Source organism: Tenrec ecaudatus, chromosome 13 (assembly GCF_050624435.1).
Source record: "Tenrec ecaudatus isolate mTenEca1 chromosome 13, mTenEca1.hap1, whole genome shotgun sequence".
NCBI lineage: Eukaryota > Metazoa > Chordata > Mammalia > Afrosoricida > Tenrecidae > Tenrec > Tenrec ecaudatus.
The window spans coordinates 31188153-31210035 of NC_134542.1; positions in this window are offsets into that span (position 1 = coordinate 31188153).

Genomic DNA, 21883 nt, shown 5'->3' on the forward strand with positions numbered 1-21883 from the left:
TGGCAGTGAGTTTGTTTTTCAAATGCTACTTTATTATGTTTTCAGAGAAGGTTCTATACCAGGGTTCATTTTCCCCATTTAACAAATTTCTAAATAAAAAAGTTTATTTTTTATTTTTAAAAAACATTTTATTAGGGGCTCATAAAACTCTTATCACAATCCATACATATACATACATCAATTGTATAAAGCACATCCGCACATTCCCTGCCCCAATCATTCTCAAAGCATTTGCTCTCCACTTAAGCCCTTTGAATCAGGTCCTCTTTTTCCCCCCCTCCCTCCCCGCTTCCCCCTCCTTCATGAGCCCTTGATAATTTATACATTGTTATTTTGTCATATAAAAAAGTTTTTTTTAACCTTAAAATGTTTTTAGGAGCTGACCTGTTGTTTTCTTTCTTTTCCTAGAATGAAAGGGTCTAGTCATACCAGATTATGTTTAAATTAGAGACATAGAAACATTTTCGGTTCTGGAGTTCTATATTTTCTGTCATGAGAAAATCCTTTCATCCCCTGGAGTTGAAATTCTCCAAGATCAGGGTCCCAGTAAACCCAAATCAAATCCTGGGCCATCAAGCTGGTTTTGACTCTGAGCCCCGCAGGGCTTTGTAAATCTTCAAGGACACAGGCAGCTTCATCTCCCTCTTGTGGAGCAGCTGGTGGGTTTGAACCACAGACCTTGAATTTAGCAGTTGAGTACTTACCACACAGTCCCACCAGGGTTTCTCTCAAGAGCCCAGGAGCTCCATGGTTTGTTTCTCATTTAATTCCTTCACCGCCCTTGCAAAACACACGCATAAGTGATACAAGCTCAATCCCAGGCTACGTCTATAAATATGCACAGGGTGTTGTGTGATGCAGCTTGAATCTTCCGAGTGCTCGTGAAGGAGGTGTTCTAGGTACTTGGAGAAGAGGGAAACAAACAAACAAACAAAAAGGAATAAAAATGCCCCGATTTTAGGCACGGCATCATGTGGTTAAGCAGATGACCACTGGAGGGCAGCATTGCCTGCCCGAATCACAGAAAGGCAATTCAATTGGAACCTCAGATCATTCTTGTGAGGTCCTTCCACCATTTGGTCTCTACTACAAGGAATAAAATAATAGACACAGCATTATTTATTCTTGAGAACACACCTTTTCCTTGAGTAGAAAGATCCTCTCTCCGCTCTTTCTGGCTCTAGGCAGCCCCTCAGACCAGCATGGGCTCCCAGCAGTGTAGCTCCGACGTTTTCTCCTTCCCCCAGCATGGCTCCTCATTCTGCTTTCAGTCTCTTGAGTTGGAAGTTTTATTGAAAAAACAACAACGACGACCATGCTCTTATGTGACGTAGGGACAAGCTAGTGAATCCCTCGGAGCCTCAGTTTCTCAATGAAATTGGTAGGCCGTCTGTCTGGTGTCTGCTGAGCAGCGGACCGACGTGGGCTGTGGGCAGGTGGAAACGCATGCTTTTCTAGCAGTGAGCAAGGGTGGCGGCGGCATCTCTCCTGAAGGGCTGGTTTGAGGGTACCCTTGGCAGGGGAGTTAGATATTGCCTCACACATACTCGATAAACATGGCAGGAACAGTGGTGGCTTTGAAAAACTCTCATTAGCTGCCAACATGTAAAAATATGGCGAGATCGTCACGCCCCTCTTCTGTTGCAGGCACTCATGGTCGTGGCTTGGCTTCTGCGGGCAAGTGGGTTTGTGCCCTTCTCTGGTTTCTTTAAGTTCTCACGCCCTGCTCATGATACTCGGATGGCGACTGGGGCAATGAAAAAGGGTCCTGCTGCCCAGAGACAAGCTGGAGGAGCATGTCTTTCCCTTTCTCCTTTTCAGCATTCCAGAAGATGATTGAAACCAGTCAGAAACCCTCTTTGTGGATTCCTTTATCTGAGCCACCTACAGTCCTTAGGCAGATGTTATTTTGAGGGTGAGAGATCTAAGAGGGCAGGGGAGAAATTTTCCCAAGGGCATTCTGCTTTCCTTCATCCCGAGGTGGCAGGGTGGGGGAAGGTCAGGACTGTCAGGGAAAGGTGGGCACGGGGCTGGACTCACCTCTCTCGAATCTCCCTGCTGTCGGGTGGATTCGGACTCCCAGAGACCCCATGGGCAAGCGTCTAACTGCCCCCACGGGTTTCGGAGGCTGTACATCTTCATGGGAGGAGAAAGCCTCGTTTTTCTCCCACGGAGCGGCAGGCTCATTTCGAACAGTTGACCTTGCAGTTAACAGCCCGATGTGTTCCCCACTCCGTTCCCCAGGGCTCCTGAGGTCATTTGTGACAGCTCCATGCGGACGCCCAAGCTTCTTTCCCTCTCTCACCACCACTTCCTCAGCCCTCGCACCCCGAGGCATTCGGGATTTCTTTAATTTTAATCTTGGAGAGAAGACTGGGTGGCAGAGCAAATAGGGGTTCAAGGGTGACTCCTTGGTGGGAGGAGTCTGGGGAGAAAGCTCTGCGTCCCTCTTCTCCTTGGACTGCTGGCAGTGGTGCCTGAAGTTCTCCAAGGAGACCCTTGCTCCTTTGTCCCCTTGGACCCCTTTGGTGGACCATCCCAGGCGACTGCACTTGCACTTGGCGGAGGGGCGCTGAGGGTGGCAGCAGACGCCTGGAATGGAGACTCCCTTTAACTCCCTTCCCTGGCAACTCATTGAAAACCGCTGCACATCCACAGGCTGCGGGGAGAACGCTTTGCAGACTGTAAATCGGGGCTGCAGGAGATGCTTAATTAAATCATCCCGAGGTCACAGGAAGGAAAAGCAAACCTCTCCTGCCCAGACTTGACCTGGTTCGCGTCACGTGGCAGCTAGCGCACTTGGAAATGTGTTACTAGGGCTCTTGTCACTGCGCCGGCAGAGAGCGCCTCCCTGCCAGTCCAACAAGCCCGACACCCCCACCAGCAGCACCCTGCTAGGACCCCCCTTGCCTTCTGTGTGCAAGAAGACCACAGCGAGGTGGTCAGCCGGCGGGGCGGAGGTCTCCTCTTTCAGGTCCTGGCAAGTCAAAGAACACGAACAAACAGACCAACAGGGCCCAGTTGCCATTCACTGGGGTTCCCGATGGCTGCTCTCTGGGAACTAGGTCTCAGGGCCTCTCCCGTGGTGCTGCTGGGTGCGTTAGCAGCCGAATGAGTCCACCACCCTTTTGCTGTTTAAAAAAAAAAGGTCTTTCTTCGACAGCGGTTCTCAACTTTCCTAATGCCGCGAGCCTTTCATACAGGTCCTCATGTTGGGGTGACCCCCAACCATAAAAGTATTTTCGTTGCTGCTTCATCACTGTCATTTTGCTACTGTTATGAATCAAGCGACCCCGGGGAAAGGGTCATTCGACCCCCCAAGAGTTCACCACCCACAGGTTGAGATCCTGATGTTCTAAGATTTTTGTCAGAGGGGACTCAGTAATGGTTGAGGCAGTCCTATAGAGGGAGTGAGGTTGGAAGGATGCATGATTTCATAAATACAGTCTACCAGTTCTTGAATGAAAACACATTGTTAGAAGGCGGGGTCTAGACAGGACTCTAGCCAAGCGGCAGGTGTATGTCTACAGAGGCGAAGGAGAAGGAGCCCAGCAGTAGCGAGGCTGGACACAGAGCACGTGGTGACACTCGGGAAGGCGCCTCAGGGAGGGCCGCTGGTCTCCCTTTCTTACAGAATTCTCTCTAACATTCGGAGACTTCACTGGTGTGCTCGCTGGTCAAGCAACAACGCCCAATAGCCTTGTGTCTCCATCCCTCCCACCACTTAGAGGAGTAAGATGTAAATGTTAAGTCCTAACACACGGAGGCGTGAACTGGGCTTTTCTCCAGAAGACAGGAAGGCTGAAAAAGTCTCTTTAATTCAGTCACACCAAGTAGCATAGGGGCTAGGAATAAATGGCAGTCCAGGGCACACCAGTTCTGAAGATGTGAGTGTCCGATGAGAAACCAAGGATTCAGGGTCCCGGATCCTCCCCTCTCCCTCTCAGGCTGATAATCATATATTGATTATTCTTGATTTTCAATCATAACTTTCCATGACTCATGATTTCCCATGATGCAGCTGTATCCACCCCATTAGTCCCCTTGGATCTATTTGTTAGCGAGATCAATTCTTGTTAGTACTTCAAGTTAACAGTCAAAGGAGGGTGGAAGGGGAGCTCTCTCCTGTGGCTAGGTAGATACATATGAATCGTTCCGTTGCCTTTTTAATCTTAGACTTCTTTAGCACTTCCTTATTGCCTGCCCCTCTTGTTTCCTTCCACCTTGAAATTACTAAGCAGTTCTAAAGGCTGAGGTCAGGTTCATGATAGAAGTCATACATTTGTCTCACTCTAAGCATCAAACCTTATCTCTATTATTCATTGCCATCTAGTTAGCACCCCAACTCATCGTGTCCCCAAGGAGCGCAGGATTGACGGATTCTACTGGTGACTGCTGAACATCACACCAAACCCAAGCCCAACCCATTGCCATCGAGCCAATTCTAATTCACAGTGACCCTCCCTACACAGGGTTCTCAAGGATATAAATCTTTCTTTCTTTCTTTCTTTCTTTCTTTCTTTCTTTCTTTCTTTCTTTCTTTCTTTCTTTCTTTCTCTCTCTCTCTTTCTTTCTAAAGGATATAAATCTGTAAGGTAGCAAATAGCTTCATATTTCTCCCTTGGGGCAGCTGCTGGGTATGAACCACCAACCTTGGGGCTAACAATGCAGTGTTTCCCCAGCAGGGCCACTAGGGCTCCCCAACAGCATAGCAACATGAAGCCCCCTCCCGATGGGTGATGGTCGCACTTGAGCGATATGGACTCGAAATGGAACCCGTCTCTGTCATGGAAGGCAGACATTCAACACAGAGCCATCACTGCCCTTTCGCTACTGACCGTCTTCGTCTTCTGCCTTTCCCAAGGAAGCTGATGGTCACCAGAAATGCACAGACCAGGTATGAGAAATGGAGTGACGAGAGCAGCCAAGCCAGGGCGCGTGGAGGAGCCGGCAAGGGGGGGGATCCGGAGCAGGAATTTAGTGTCTGACTCTCTGACAAAGGAGCTGTCGGGCTTGCATGGTCATCCGGCTTTCCGGGTCTGTGTCGTCTCAGCTGTGAAATAAAGGCATCATCAGACTGGCCGGATTCATTGGCTGGCTCTGGAATCGTACGAATCCACAAACTGCGAAGCAGCCGTCACTTTGTGACTTGGGAATGCTGCAACATGATTTTAAAGCTGATTTAGAAGACAAAAACCTTCTTGTGATTAGCATATTTACATCCCATTACCCATGTTGTTGCATCTGAGGACCTTATTAGAACTGAGTTAAGAAAGAGGGGAAAAAAGAACACCAATGGTGTACCAGGCTCCTTCTGGTAAGTGAGGGATTAGTTCATTCCCTCTGTCCTAGGAGTTGCCACTAAATGTGATCTAGAGGAACCAGTAAACAGTTTGAATGTGGCCAGAAACTGAAGGCATTCTGTGCATTGCATGCAGTTACTGCTGCAAGTTTTAGTTCCCTTTTTATGATGAGCTGTAACCTTTTGGGCTCCAGCTCCTTCAAGGGTCCTGTGCAGTCCAAGGAAGGGTGACAGGTCAGGCCCAAGCCATCTCGGAGGGTTGAAGCCTCTGCTGATAATTCACGAAACAGGCGTCACCGTCAGGGCCCTTCTGCCATGCGCACAGGGCGGGATTTGTCACACTATCCAAGTATGCTTATTTTATTGCGGTGCCTCCATATAGAGCTAGGCTGATCAGGGAGGAGGGTTCAAAAGCTCTCTGTTGTTCGGTGCCGTTGAATTGGTTCTGATGTACAGCAACCCCAAGCACCACAGACGGAAACGTCGCCGGGTCCTGGGCCATCCTCACAGTCATTGCTGCCCTTGAGCCCATCGATGCAGCCACTGTGTCCATCTGCTTCCTTGATGAACTTCCTCTTTTTGAGCCCACATTTTACTTTATCAGCAAGCTGTCCTCTCCAGGGACTGGTCCCTCCTAATGATATGTCTAAAGGATGTGAGATGAGGTTTCACTATTCTTGCTTCTAATGTGCATTCCGATTGTACTTCTTCTAACCCAGATTGGTCCACTCTTCCTGGCGGTCTGCAGTGCATCCTATGTGCTTTGTCAGCACCAGAATTCACATGCGTTGGTTCTTCGTTGCTCTTTCTCATTCACTGTCCAGCTTCCTTATGCATATGGGAGGATTGGCGGCATCTTGGCTTGCATGAGGCCCATCTCACTGTTCTAGGTGACATCTTTGCTCCTTCATTCTTTTAAAAAAATCATTTTATTGGGGCTCATACAACTCTTATCACAATCCATACATACATCCATTGTGTAAAGCATACTTACACATTCGTTGCCCTCATCATTCTCAAAATTCGCTTTCTGCTTGGGTTCCTGGAATCAGCTCCTCATTTTCCTTTCCTCCTCCCCCTCCCTTCCCGCTCCTCCCTCCCTCATGAACCCTTAAGAATTTATAAATTATCACTTTATCTTATCTTACACTGCCCGGGGTCTCCCTTCACCCACCTTTCTGTTGCCCATCCCCCAGAGAGGAGGTTATATGTAGATCCTTGTGATCGATTCCCCCTTTCTACGCCCCCTTCCCTCCTGGTATTGCCACTCTCACCGCTGGTCCTGAGGGGTTCATCCGTCCTCGATTCCCTGTAGAGGTCATGTGCAGCAGGTTTTCTCAATGCAGTATGTCCCTCAGTTGGTTTCTTTTATTTTATTTTATTTTATTTTTTCAGTTGGTTTCTTGATCACTGATTTCATGGGCGTTGATTGTGATTCCAAGCGAAATGAAATCCGTAGCCATTTCAATCTTTCGTCCTGTTATCTTGATGTTGCCTATTGTTCCAATTATGACGATTTTTGTTTTCTTTTTTCAAGGTGTAATTCATACCGAAGGCTGTAATTTTTTATTTTCTCAGTATATACTTCAAGCTCACTTCACGTTTAGCAGCAAATTTGTCTCATCTTCATATAGCAGATTGTTAATTAGTCTTCCTCCAACCCTTATGCTGGGTTCTTCTTCCAATAGTCCAGTTACTCAGACTACCTGCTGAGCATACAAATGGGATAAGAATGGTGAAAGAGGCACAGTGTTCTGATTTTAAACCAGGCAGCATTCTCTTGTTCTGTGTGAATGCCTCTTTGTCTTAGATTCGGAATGAGTATAATTAAGTGTTCCAGAATTCTCATTCTTAGCAATGTTGTGTGTAATTGTTTATGATCCACACAGTCTCCCGCCTTCGTATAGTCAATAAAATACAGGTACTTTTACTTTCAGCCAAGGGCCATCTGACATCAGCAATGAATGTTCCATGTCTTCTTCTGAAGCTGGCTTGAATTTCTGGCAGTTCCCTGTCGATATCCAGCTGACGCCATTTAAACATGACCTTTAGAAAATTTTTTCTTGAACATGATATTAACGATTCTGTTTGCTCCTTTCTGTGTTCTGTTGGGTCAGCTTCCTTTGGATGGGCACAGATAGGGGTACCTTCCAGTCAGTTGGTCAGGTCGCTGACTTCCAAATTTCTTGATAAAACCTATTTAGAACCATAAATGTTTTGTCCCCAGCTAGTAAAATGTGCATGACATAACTTGATCTGCCCACCAGCATGTTTATTCTCTTCTCCCCAGAGCCTTCAGTAAAGGAAGTTCCCCACCCCCACATCTGCCCACCCATCCACCCATCCTTGGGAAAACCTAATAAAAATAATAGCAAGAGAGAGACAGAGCTTATTCAATTGTGTGTAGACCTGGGCAATATTAATTTCCTTGTCTCAAGACAGCCCATATCTTAGAAAGATTCGATAAAGTCCAGCCAAGGCCAAAGGAGGGCTGGTGAGTTTCACTTAGCGAATCCTTTTACCTGGTGCAGAGAGAGTTAAATTAAAAAAAGAAAAAAATTGAAATGCAATCCCAGTTTATGTTACCCATTAGCTGAGTATATTGACCAAACTTATAGTCAGATAATGCAAACAATAACAAAGTTATTGATTGAGGAGATGTCAGGCAAATAGGTACTTATCATGATGCCTCTGATCAGCTTGGGATCTCCCTTGCGTGGCAGCGACAGAGGCTTTATTGATTCTCTAGTTGGTCGCCTGTGGCTTCCAGCGGACATGGGACCGGGTTCTACATGCAGGAGCGAGACTCACAGCCAGGGGAGATTGCAGTCACCTCCAAGAGCTTTACCGAGTCCTGACTCTGAGCAAAGGAAAGGTGGACCCCACATCGAAATGAGGAGCTCTCCCGGCAAAGGCTGGCAGTGCCTTCGGGTGCTGGGTCTCTTTGGGGTTTCTTTCTTCTTCCACAGGGCTTGGTTTTACCCCTACCACCGGAGCAAGCGCACAAGAGCAGGGCCTTAAGCAGCTGGCATCAGTGCTGGTTCTCAAGCCGACCAGTAGGGGTGCGGAAGACAGATGGGACCCACAGACCCTCCCCGCTGAAAGCCAAATTTATCACCTCCACAGCACATCTGCTCCCCAAACCTGGGCCTTCCAGTTGGCAGGGAAATCTGGCCAGACATATTATTATTGCTTCTCCCAGCATGTGACGGGCCCGAGGCATGCATGGGTGATTGTCTAAATTTTCGATGTGAACCAGCACAATGCTATCTCTCTTAGCACTTTGAGGGTTAGCCAATTACATTGCTGTGGAGGAGATATAATAATACTCATTATGTTTTGGATCGCCTTGCAAGAAATGGATGCTCAATGGCTGCCAAACAGACTGGGCGATTGCTTGACACTTCCGTGCGTGAGGGGGAGGGGGAAGCTGGCTTGGGGTGGGATCCAGAGGACAGGAGAAATAGTGGCTTATTTATTTTCTTACTTTCCTATCAATAGCCCTATGGGAGCATTTTCTAGCCTCAAAGGTGAAGGAACAAAGCACTTCACGATCAGTTTTTGTCTTGCAAGTGACACCAACGAACGTGCACAGGCTGCAGAGGATATCCGCTAAGAAGGAAGCATTCCCCCCATCCACTCACCCATCCACCTGCCCATTGCCACCATTCAATCCTCTGATATCTGGGAGGGTCTGCCTTGTGCCCAGCATCCTGCACACCAGCAGTAGGTAGGACAGGTGGATCAGGCAGCCAGTTCTGCCTGTAGGTTGGTTTACCCTTCAGTGAGGGGTGGAATGGGGCGGAGACAAGTGGTACATGAGCATGTTTGCTTACTCACTTATTATTTCCTGACCTTTAGATTGCTTCCAATTTTCTTGCCATGATCAAAAAGCCGTGGGCCTCTTTTGGGGGCCTGGGATTAGTCCGTGGGAAACTCCTGTTGGTCTACAAGGGAGCCCGTCCTGAATCAGGGTGTCCAGCGTTACAGATGCTGTTTTTGAAGTTTCTCTTTTGTTTGGGAGTCAGCTTTCAAAGCGTATTTTAAAGATCCTTCGTCCTTTGAGGGTGAGTTTAATTTGACTTTTAGAAGCCGTCAAAGTCGTCTGGCCTGCCATCTGGTGAACATGGTAAGGATGAGTCACGACCATCTTTCTCTCCTTGATTCTAAAGTAATGCGCTGATGTTTTGCGGGATGGTGGTGGTGGTGGTAAAGCTCTTAAAGTCACTCAAGAGATTGTCTCAGAGGAGGGCTTCGCAAGCCTTCTGCACCATGGCGGCAGCTTTGTTCTAGACGAGACATGCAGCGGCTGCGAGATGAATGAGTGCCTGGTTCTTGCCTCGCTTCCTTCCTCACATCCTCAACGGGGTGGTGTCAAGCCACTGACTCAGCCCACTCTGTGCCTCCAGTCGATCATTTGCAAACTGAAGCTCATGCTACCCACTACCCAGTTATCGCGAGGATGAAATGACACGAGACAGATGACTATAAAGCATCTGGTACAGTGCCTGGCAGTTGTTATCAAAAATGCATGAAGAACTTTCCAAAAGGGATCATTTGAAGGAAACGACTCCATTTGCTTATTTTTAAATAACGATAATCCCCAATCCGTCTCTAAAATATCAGCTGCAGGCCTTGAGGACTGCACCGATGTTCTCGTGTTTGCGGTTCTAGCCCCCCCCCCCCCAAGTTTGTGCCTTGTGTGCGGACTACTTGGGGGAGCCGTGGTTCTGACTCCTGGGGGAGTCAGCCCCGGGCAGTGCTGACAGGCAATCAGCTCTCATCCATAGCGGCAGACCTCACATCTTGACTCTTCTTACCTAGGGGCAGTCTAGCCCCCCCCTGGCTGCCAGCCTCCCCCCTGGCACCTCAATATCTGTGAGGGTTTCCTTTGTTGTCGCCCAGCTGCCATCAGCTGGCCTCCCACTCATGGCCACTGCAGGAACAAATGAATGCTCCCCAGTCCTGCCCTGCACCCCAGCCTTCTGACTGGCCAGACCATTGTGAACCACAAGGCTTATGACTGATGATTTCGGGACATAGATCTCCAGGCCTTTATTCCTAGGAGTTTTTTTTGGGGGGGACAGAAAGTTCCTCTGAAACCCATTCAGCTTCGTCATCTCAATACACAAACTTCTCCTGACAGACAGATCTTGGCAGTGTTTCAGAAATGTTTGCAGGGAATTGAACCTGGGTCTGCCACCCAGGAGGCAAGAATTCTGCCCCTGAACCACCCTACAGAGAGACCCTTTGTGAAACTCTTTTCCATTTCACTAGGGACCCAGATACCGTATCATTAGTCTTTTTGTATGGATCTATTTCCCCAAGGTTGATATTAAAGTGATCCGAGGGTATCTGGAGCTTATACATTTCGTGCCATATAAACAGCAGAGTTCTACTGAGACACGGAGAGGAGGCTTCAGAAATGCCTATGCTCATGCTCAGTGTTTGCTTTCTAGGCCGATTGTCGGCATCTGCTCTTTCCTGAGCCTCCCGGCACGTCGCACATGCCTCCATGCTAAGTGCTTGCATTGTCAGAGGGGCACTCAGCATATCCGTAATGCTCCTCGGTGAGTCACAAATGGAGTCCATGTCAGCCGGTGTCGTGAAATGGATCTATAACTGGCTTTTTGTCCCTCAATTTGAGATGATCTAATTCAATTTCTATGATTTATGGCTCGAGAGAAGACACATTCTGCCCCCTCCCGAACTTTCAATCTGTGTTTCTCTTCCTCCCGAATTTCCTGAGATCTGGTACAAATTCCGATCTGGAGGCAAACTGGAGCCTCTGGCCACTGTCTGGCTATAATAGTATAATCACTTGTTTTATTAAGCGCCCCTAGTGGCCCAATGAGTTGAGCATTGGACTGCTAACAGAAGAGCCAGTGGTTAAAACCAGCGGGGTGCTCTGTGGGAGACAGGTGACTGTCTTTCAAGCCTCAGAGACTCTGGAACAATTCTACTCTGTCCTATAGGTCTCTTCGAGTCAGAATCAACTCCATGGCAGTGGGTTTTGGCTCGGTTTTATTATTGCTATTAATATAGAAGATAAGAAATATGAAAACCAAGATATGACTCCAGTATCAAGATGTAATAACTGTTTTTTATAAAACAATAAGTTTTTAAAAAAATATATGTTGGCTCTGCACGTCATGTTAAAATAGCCGTGAGGTTGGTGCCAACGTGAGCTTCTAGTTTAAAACTGGTCGGCGTGCTCCAGTAGCTACTGTAGTAGACGCTGTCTGGGCAAAGATCCTTTTACCAGGCTGGTGAACTGTCCCTTAGCTGTCCCCTGCTACACAAGGAGCTGCCTCGCAGAGTTCCTGCCCCCACTGCCCAGCCTTCAGGAGGCTAATAGTGAATGAGGAGGCCTCAAAGGCCAAGTCCTGAAAGGCTTACAGCCCTGCAAAGGTCTCCCCTTCTTCTTCTCCCCCAGCTTGTTTCCCATAGCTCCTTAATGTGATTTCTCCCCTTGATTAGTTTTTCTTTAATACAGCAAGTACCTTTGAATCCTTGTCTCAGATTCTGTTTCTAAGGAACTGACCCAAGACTCTACCCTTACCCTTGCTTATTGTTGAAGAAATTTTAAGAGTAAAGAGATAGAGAGATAAGAGTGCGTTGTCCCATATTTGCTTGTAGCAGATTTCCTGTTCCTTCTTCTCAGATTGTGCTTGGAATAAACAGGTGCTGCTTTGATGACTGCATCTAAGCCATCGGTGGAAATAAACAGTGGTTTGAATTCTGACTTTTGCCAGTGGTCAAAATATTTGCAATACTCTGCTCTTTACCCATCTCGGGGTAGCTAAGCCGCCAGAATACTTGAGTCCGAGATGCCATCTGCCATAGGTTCTATTTAGAGCGTCAGACCAGATCTTCTATCCGGTAGTCATTCATTGTAATTAGTCCACTGTATCTTTGATGACATGGAAATATGATCTCCTATCAGTTGGAAATCATTGCTGGGAATGCCTGCTCTCTTCCTGTCTGCCAAAGCAACTTCCTCTGTCATATAGAAACCACACTGAAAACATTCTCTGAGGAACCTTATTCTGTTCCAGTCATTCCACAGCACCCGCATGCTTCCGACACTCCCTCATTCTAATTCCACAGAGTTCTACTCAATCACAGTTAAGGTACCTGTGATAGGTAAGGTTTTGTGTCAACTTGACTGGGCCAGGAGTCTTAGTGGTTTGGTAGTTAGACCTTGTGATCCCTCATGATGACATCTCCTTGGATGATCTTGCAATCCAAATGGACACTGTGAGAAAGCAAGCTTTCCCTCTTGCCGGCTCTGGGTCTTGTGTGTGGCTCATCAGCTACATGCTGGTTCTTTGGACTTGAGCAAGTAGCCTGCTATATTGTTTGCTGATCCTGGGAGTCGTCATCAACCTGCCATCTTATTTACTGACATTGAGCTCATTCATGTCTGCAGCCAGAAGACCGCCATCTGACCTGCCCATCTCTGGTTCATGAGCCCCCGAAGCTATATGAATCAGGAGAAACCTCCAGCCTGACATCTGACTCACAGACCTGCAACTTGCCCACCTCTAAAATGGTGCAATCCATTTCTTTAATATAAACATCTCTGTGTGTCTGTAAGTGTCACTGGCTTTCTTCTCTGGAGAACATCGCCTAAGACAGCACTTATGAGGGGGTAGCCCTTCCCCCCACCCCCCCAAAAAAAACCCAGGAATACTTTTTAAAGCTATATATTTAAATTTTTTGCAAACCTTATCACCTTCAAAGTACTCTCCGTTACACTTCCTACGTTTGTCAAATCCGTGATTCCATTCTAGGGAACATTTTTCAAACTCATCTGTTTGTATGGCTGACAGCACCTCCCTCGTTTATTTCGCCTCTTCTTCATTATCAAGTCACTCTTCTTTCATTCCTACGTCGCACAGAGCAGGGTCAGGGGAGTAAGGTGCATGAGCAGGAGAGGCATACCATTTTTGGGGGTCAAAAATTGGCTCACTGAGATAGTTGCATGAGCAGGTAGGTGCATGGTCATGATGTCAAGACCAGTCCCCGTCTGCCCCAGATCAGGCCTCTTAGTTGCACACCGTTAGACAATCTTTCCAGAAGCTCTAAACAGAAAGCTTGATTAACAGTCTGACCTGATGGAATGAACTCCAAATGCACTACAAGTCGACATTTTTGTCCTTTTGGGAAATTGTTTATCATCAATTGACATTTCACCGTTTTTGAAATGAGGAAACCACTCGTACACTTGAATTTGTGTCTTAAGCGCTGTCCTTGTAAGCTGTGCTCAATAGCACAACGTTTTCTGCGCCATTTTTCCTGAGCAGGAAACAAAATTTCACAGCTCCATGCTGTTCTCTTAAATCAGCCAGCACAAAAACCAAGGTTTGGGCAAAACAGCTTTTATGAAAATATTCACTGCGCCCAGGGAGAACCATCCCAGGCAAAGTCACTGGGTGCATTAACTCAGAGTAAGTTGCTTCATGCGTACTACAAAAGCTCTGCCCAGCAGAGCTTTTTTCTGTTTTTTTTTTTTTTTGGGGGGTGCCCCATCATATATCTTTTCTTTCTTAAATTATATAGTTTTAGGCATAACATACATAATGGGCACACATTTTTAGTGTATAGATGGATACATTTTTGCATGTGAATGCTCAGGAAACAACTCCCTCTATCAAGCTTGCGAACCTCTCCAGCATCCAGTTATCACCCACTCATCTTGTAAAAGGCAGCATCCTGCCTTCTAACAGCACAGATTAACTGTTCCTGTTTTGAACTTCCTATAAATAGAATTGTGCAGTATTCATTCCTAACTGGTGGCTTTCACTCATTGTTATGTCTGGAAGATCCATTTTTTTTTTAAAAAAGGGCTTTCTTATTGTATGTGTTGCTTCTTAAAGTGCAGGCTGTCTTTTATATACTTTTCATATGAGCATGTTGTGGACACGTAAGACTGCTGTGTGGATGAAGGCAGACCCGGTTCCAGCTCAGCCAGCTACTCCGTGAGAGCACGCTTTTGTCTTCGTCCTCTGGTTTCCTTGCATGTTGAGCTGTGTCTAGTGTTCAAGCATGTTTACTGTAATAAGAACAGCAGCAATCATAAATATTTATACGACCTTTATCCAAGGGATTTAAAACGACTTGCAGTTACTCATTCATCTCTTCATTTTTGTTTAAAGCTTTACAGGAGTGGCATTCAGGTCCTTTTGCAGATTGGTAAACCAAGATGCAGAGCGGTGCGGTGGCACAATGGTTGAGCATTTAGCTGGTAACAAGATCAGTTGCTTGAACCCGATCAGCACCAGCGAAGGTTTCACCATGGGAAACACCGTAGGGTAGTTCTGTCTGTCATGTAGGGTCACTGTGAGTTAGAATGAACTCTGTAGAAGCACCACCACCACCACCACCACCACCAACTAGCTGGGCTGGCCTGAGATTAAGTCCCTGACCCTAAGTTCTGAGAACATTTGTGGCAAAGCTGGAGGTATTATCTAGCTTTAGTGCATACTCTGTCTTGGAGTCAATCCCAGACTGTCCTCAGGCCTATGAGATGTTTTAGGATTATTCCCATGGAAGAAGGGGATGCATTAGCGCACCCACATATATTAAGAGAGGTTTAAGGTTTTGGAATCCTATCACTCTAGCTTTTGTTTTACTATTGTTTGTCATATGCAGGAGATGGTGATGACATTTATTTTACCCTTTGCCTTTTGATCACTTTTATGGGTGTTCCTTTTAAACAAATCAGATGTAGGAAATTTAATGTACAGGCATAATAAGGGGAAGTGTACTTTGATGCCTTTCTGTAGTCAACATATATGAATTTTTTAGTTTCTGGGGAGCTCACTACACTGGAAGCTATAATTCTCCAGTGGACATCAGGGCTGACCACCTGTTTTATGGGGACTGATCACCTTCTGCTAATCTCTTCTTTCTTTCCTTGGGATCATATTGCAGATTTATAGCAGAAATGGGGAGCAGAACAGGATTCATTTATTTCACAATATGATGCCCAACTGGGCGACATAATATTAAAGAACTTTATAACATGCCAATGCTTTTTTTCCCCCTTTAAATAAATCATTTTATTGGGGGCTCTTACAGCTCTTTTAACAATTCATGCATCAATGGCCAGTGCTTTTTATTAGATTCATAAAGACACAAAATCAGGAACATTCCATGTAAATAATATATAATATGCAATTTTCCAATGAAGAGATGTAAGGCTGGGGGGTAGGGCATAGTGAAGTGTGTGTATACATTTCTAGAGAGTTTAGAAAACAGTTTCCTATCCAATCTATCTTCTTTTGTGTCCCACATTTGGATTTTGTTTATGTTATTGCTTGATCTGGGGTTTGCTGGTCTATTGGAAGCCTTGGTATTGTTACTATTTCTTTGTTGCTGTGTAATTTGGCTGTAATGGGAGTTTTCCCCAATTTCTGGTGTTGTTTTGTATTTTGTTATCAACCCAAATCTTCATGACTAGAATAACTGTAATTTTCTTCTTTACTTCTCTGGTGATTTTGACAAGAAGCTTTAAAAGTCAAAATACATATTAATACCAATTGATGGTCCAATCTTGAGATCTGTTTAAGTACTTTTGATTCCTCAAGCTCACATCATGAATGGACGAAGCCAATGAAGTGACAGCTGCTCTTGAGGAGACACACACAACAACAAATGTCAGCAAAAGATCCGGGGAGAGGACACATCAAAATCAAGGTTAATTATTTTTCTCTTTTTCTGAAGAAGGCTCAAAATGCCACGTAGGCACTTTGTTCAGGAAGGGAGACTCTTCACAACCCTCTGTTCGTGAAATGCTGGAACAATAAGCAGAGTTCTTCTGGAAGCATCTGTTATGCCAATTACATGCCGTTCTAGAGTGAGGGGACTTATAATTGGTGAACAATTTGATAACAAGGGAAGATAAGATCTAGAGACAGGAGCATGTGTGAGTCTGATCTCCATGGTGTGTGTTTTGTAACAACCTTGAAATTAGACAGGTTTCCCTGCAATACAGACACACACACACACACACACACACACACACACACTTTCATGTAACACTTCCCAAATAAACAGGGGAAGTGGTTTGAGGTGATTAAAGCAATATAGAAGATTAGTTTTGTTATATATAATCACCTTTGTTTCTCCTTTATTGATGAAAAGAGCTTTTCTCAGCGGGTTGTGTTATCTATTTTAGATGTTGCCTGATCTTGTTTTTTAAATGTAAATCATCTTTTAAAATCTTTTTTTATGTAAATGAAATAGCCCGCACTAGCAATTATTCTGCTTTGTTGCCGCTCCTTCTTTAGAGCTGTCTCTGTTTTATGTGTAATTGTCCTAATTGTCCAAATTTGAATAAACCTGGAGAGCAGCAATGGAGATCAGGACTTGTTTTTAAATTTACAAAGAGGTTTAAACACTCCTTCCTGAACTTCTTTTTAATTCTTTACACTGTTAATTATGATCTGAGAGGGAGGAGAACCTTGTTATTGTCCATGGCATTGGTATTCTAAATTATAGGTTTATTTATTCTTGTTTTACTACTTTATATCAGACTTCTCCTTTTTAATGAACAGGATATAAAAGCTCGTCAGAGAAAATCTGTTAAGTTCATGTCTTAATCAGTGCAGAATTTTAACAAGGAAGGTGAATTTTAGGTACAAAAGGTACATTATCATATACAGTCTGGCAGGTTAGAGCCAATATGTGGTCCAGGAAAGGAAAACTTTTTTTTAAAGGAAAACATATGGATTGTGAATTAGGTAATGATAGACAAAACAGAGCATCGGTTTTACATTCAGCAGCACTTACACACTCTGCCTCGACTTATCCTCTACAATTCCCTCAAGGCACTGTCCCCCCACCTGCTCTGCTGTCTCTCCGGTTCCCTCCTCCTCTTCCTCTTTTGCCGTTCCTCAGAACTCTGGAGTTGGGTACGTGCTCCCAAAAGGGATATTTTCCCCATTCCATCCCTTCCATTCGATTTTATTCCTCCAAACATCCACCCACCCACCCATCTATCCACCCATTAATTCATCAACTTTTAGAAAGTTTGAAAACTGGATAACATATGAATTCAATGAGATCATGTTCTGATTCAATAATTTTTAGAAAAGCAGATCAGATTCTAGGTCAAAACCGGTTATCTTAATTTCTTATTTTACTTAACTTACAATTTAACTGCAGAAAGACCAAAATGGAAGGAGAAAACCACTGGAGGGTCTTACTTAGTTGATGGTGGTTAATTGCAGTTTGAGATTTTAGGTTTTGGTTCACACATCAAGTCTGCAGTCAGGAGGCAGGACATGTAGTTTAGCAATTGAACAGACATCTATGTTCAGTACAACGGCTCCAGTCAGGACATGTTTTCTATGAACAGGCTAAGCAGCGGCCATCTTTGAATCATTCCTTGGTCTATTCAACAGTTAGGGACACGTGGAATGAGTAAGATTGCATGTTAACTTCTGGTCAATCTGTGCAGGAAGGCTTGGGGGCATCAGATATCAGAGAGATTCTTCATAGAGAACAACAAGCTATATAGACATGTGTAGATAACTAACTTGACTGACTTTTGTGGCTGAAGCTATTCAGGATTTGCCTATAGACACAGAGTGCCAAGATGACCTTGGACAGGTCATTGAAACTCTCAGAGCATAATTCTCCCACAGATGAGGCCAGGGGCAGGAATGATTCTCAGGGGTGGGCTGTAAGGAGAACAGACACGTGTTACTGTTTCAGAGAAGCACCATTATCATACCCAAGGTCAGATCAAATGAAAATGAAATGTTCCCTCTTAGCATCTCCGAGTCCCACCAAGTGGATTCTCGTCATGCTTTGTATTCACAGACAGGAAATGTCTATTCAGAAGGAATGAATAATAGATAACTACCTTGTTTGCTTTACACCTAGTTATAATTCTACAACTAACATAATATTAAATGAGTTCCCTTCCTCCCAGATGTTTCATATTCTGGTTACATACTGTAACCTCAAAACTCAGCAGTGTGAAAAATCAAACAGCTAGGGAAAATGTAACTTTAATTTTCCCACCAATTTACCACCCTCTGCCCTCTTGCTCCTGACTATCTGCACAGTTCTTAGATAAATGACATAGTCTAAGTCTCTCTACTCTCATAAAGATGATGGAGCCCAGCCAATCTTAGCTCTTTTCAGGCCATTTCTCAGATCCAGGTTTTATTTGATGGGTTTTAAAAACCAAGGTCTACCCTCACCGTGGTGTTTTAAAGACCTCATTTGCTGAGTCACCCCTCCAATAAATTGTTTTTGGATTACACGTAGAATTCAAATTTTTGGTGTTACATGGCTCATGAGAAGTAACATATGCTTAGTAATAATGTAAGTTATAATAAGAATCAAAAACATGATAAGCTATGCTTTTGTATATGGTATATTAATAGTAAGAAAGGGAATCAAGATCAGAGAATGGTATCCTTTTGAAGCATAATTTTGTTAATTGCTGATTGAAGACATGAGGAAGCAGCAGTTCGGAGAGACAGAGTGACTTGTGCAAGGTCACACAGCTTGCTGGTTGGCGCTAACCCTCATAGTCTTTGGCAAAAGATCCAGTATACTTCCCATCACAACACGCAGCCTCTTAGTTTGTTGGTTTTGGGTCAGAAATATAATTAATTCAGGGCAGTATGCCTAGATTATGGGGAAAAAATTGGAGAGGAATCTAGTGAAAACCAACCAACCCTTGATGAAAGTCCTAGGCAGTTGACCAACTTCATGATGAACTCACTGTGTTCAAGTGCAATCAGAGTTTGTATTGGTTTTTCTTTTCACCCCTGCTTCTCTTCCTACATTAGTGATTCATGAGCCATGTTACCTTCCAACCCACTGCCACTGAGTGGATTCTGTCTCATAGCGACTCTATTGTATATTGGGTTTCTGAGGCTCTAAATCTTTATGAAAGCATAAAGCCTCTTCTTTCTTCTAAGGAGCAGCTGGTGCATTTGAACCCTTGACCTTGAAGTTGGCATCACAACTTCTAACCCACAGCACCATCAGGCATTCTTATATTGCTTACACAGAGTGAGGATTCTACCACAGTGGTGAGTACAGTAATGTAAATAGTACAATGACCAAGAATTCTAAGGAGTATAATCTTTACAGTAGTTGAGCCATGATAATAAGGGGTTGTATCTGATGTCAGGTGATATCCTAAAAGTATAGCAGTTTGGTATGATGCGGATCCCTTGGCCACCCAGATGGCATGTCGTCGTGGACTGAATTGAGTCTCTCACCCCAAGAGATGCTGATGTCCTGGCCACTGTTGCTCTGCACCCATGCATCTCAGTTGAGCCCCCACCTCCGAGTCAGGAAACCCAATGTCCTAAGTTCTCTCAGACATAATGAGTCCTTTGGTTATTGCCTCCTACATGATACCAACCCCTGTTGACATTGGTGTATAAATTGCAATGCCATCACTTAGTTTCGATTCAAGTGACATTACTTGTTTACACTCGACTACTTGGAACCTGTGCATTTGTTACATTCCACAGCCAGAGGGACTTTCCAGATGTAACGAAGGTTATAGAATATCTCTATATAATGTCTGAAACAATTTAATTTGACAGAGAGACCCAATCAAACCACGCCAGCCCTTAAAATCAGGAAATGCCCTCGGCTAGAGTCAGAGAGCAACCCTGGTGGTGCGGTGGTTCAAGTGCTTGGCTGCTAACCAAAAGGTCATGGTGGTTCGGATCCATTAGCTGCTCTGCAGCAGAAAGTTGAGGCAGCTCGTTTAAGTAAAGATGACAGCTTTCTTATGAGGTTTCTATGGTTTGGTACTGACTCAATGGTAACAGGCAGAGTCAAGTAGAAGAGGAGGCAGGAGAGGAAGTCAGAGAGACCCTTATCCCAAGTGGAGGAAAGTCTAGATGAAGTTTCGCTTTCTCTGAGACGCTGGGGTCATGGGCAAAGACTGGAGTGAGACTCGTCAGAGCTAAGGGCAGTCCTCAGGTGACAGTAAACAAAGAGAGATCTTAATTCTATAAGGAATGAAATTCTTCTGAACACCTGGATGCTTTTGGAAGCAGACTCTCCCGCTGAGCCTCAGAAGAGACACACAGTTCTGATGACACCTGGATTTTGAACTTGTAAGACCTGGAGAGAATGACCATGAACTCTTCCGACCCACAGAAATTGTGTGATCATAAATGTCTGCTGCTCGAAGCTGCTAAATTTGTGATCATTTCTTGTTTTCAGTAGCAACAGGAGAGCCAAACACTGGAATATGTTCGCGTTCAAGCCCAGAAATGATCTGAGAAAAAAGGCAAAGGACAATGTTGCTGTGTCCGTATCCTGCCATCCTCAACCCACCACACAAAACCAAACAAGCCCAACGGAAAAGAAGCCAGACCAAGCCACCATCTAGAGGACATGCGCAGTGAAACACCAGAGAGGTCGTTCACACACCCACTGGCTGTTGGTAAGCTATGATGAAAAGTAAACGCCTGACTCTTTGCATACTTTTAACCCAAGGTGGATGATACCATTTGCAGACATTTGGAGGACGATCGCCGGTACTAGGAGGTACTAGGATTTTCACCATGGAAGACCCGTGCGGTTGTCAAACGGGCCCAGGATGTGCAGCTTCTCCCTATGCTCTGTGGACAAATGTGGTGCACGGGCACACCTAATTTGTGAGGGCGTGAGCACCCTGGACTGCCCCGTGGCAGGCACAGACCGCCACGGCAGAGCTCTGTGGCAGACAGCCTGGTGGAGTCTCTGGGCCCATTGTTGATGCTCATCAATCACCTTCAGCTGAGACCTCGGTGGGCAACTACTCAGGCCACCGAACTTGCTGTGCTGTGTGTGTTAGCTTGGTTAGTATCCTTGAGGTTTTATAAGTCCACAGCTTTATCGTGAGTGTGTCCTTTTCTGCTTCTCATCATGCCCTTTCTTTCTCTGTTATTATCACTTTTTCGGGGGTGGGTGGGAGTGATTCCTCTATTGCCCTTCATTCTCTATGTGTGAATCACTGCTCTGGAGCCCAGGGGTGGGTGCACGTGGGAGGGATGACATATGCATGTGTTTCATGTGTGCAGTGAGAGCAGTTCAAAGAGGGTCAGCACTTGCTGGGGAAGGTGGTACCCTCTTTCTGCTGGCGTCGCTGGAGTGACAGGACACACGCTTACATCTTGCCATCACGTGGGACACGTGGACCTGGTAAGGAAGCCAGGGGAGACAAAGGCAGCTGGAGAAGATGGGGAGGAATAGATACCACTACTTGGCCATTGCTTGCCCATTTTATTTTTTGCACCAGGGCCAACCAGTTACCTAGCCAATCCTCCCTTAAAAATCTATAGTGACTCCTTATTTTCTAGGTCGATTAAATGTAAACCTTGCCTCTAAGGTGAAGGTTTATCTTCCCATCTCAATGATTCCTTCTTTCATCCTCTCCTTGATGGAGTCTCGGCTAGCCACCCTAACTACCATGGCATCCAATCAACTCACTTTGGTCACTGCATTGTGGCTTAAGCCTTGTCTGTTTTCTGCTCCGACTTGACTCTCCAAACCTTTATAATGGGACTCAGATTTCCCCAGCCCAACCTGACTTTGTTCCCT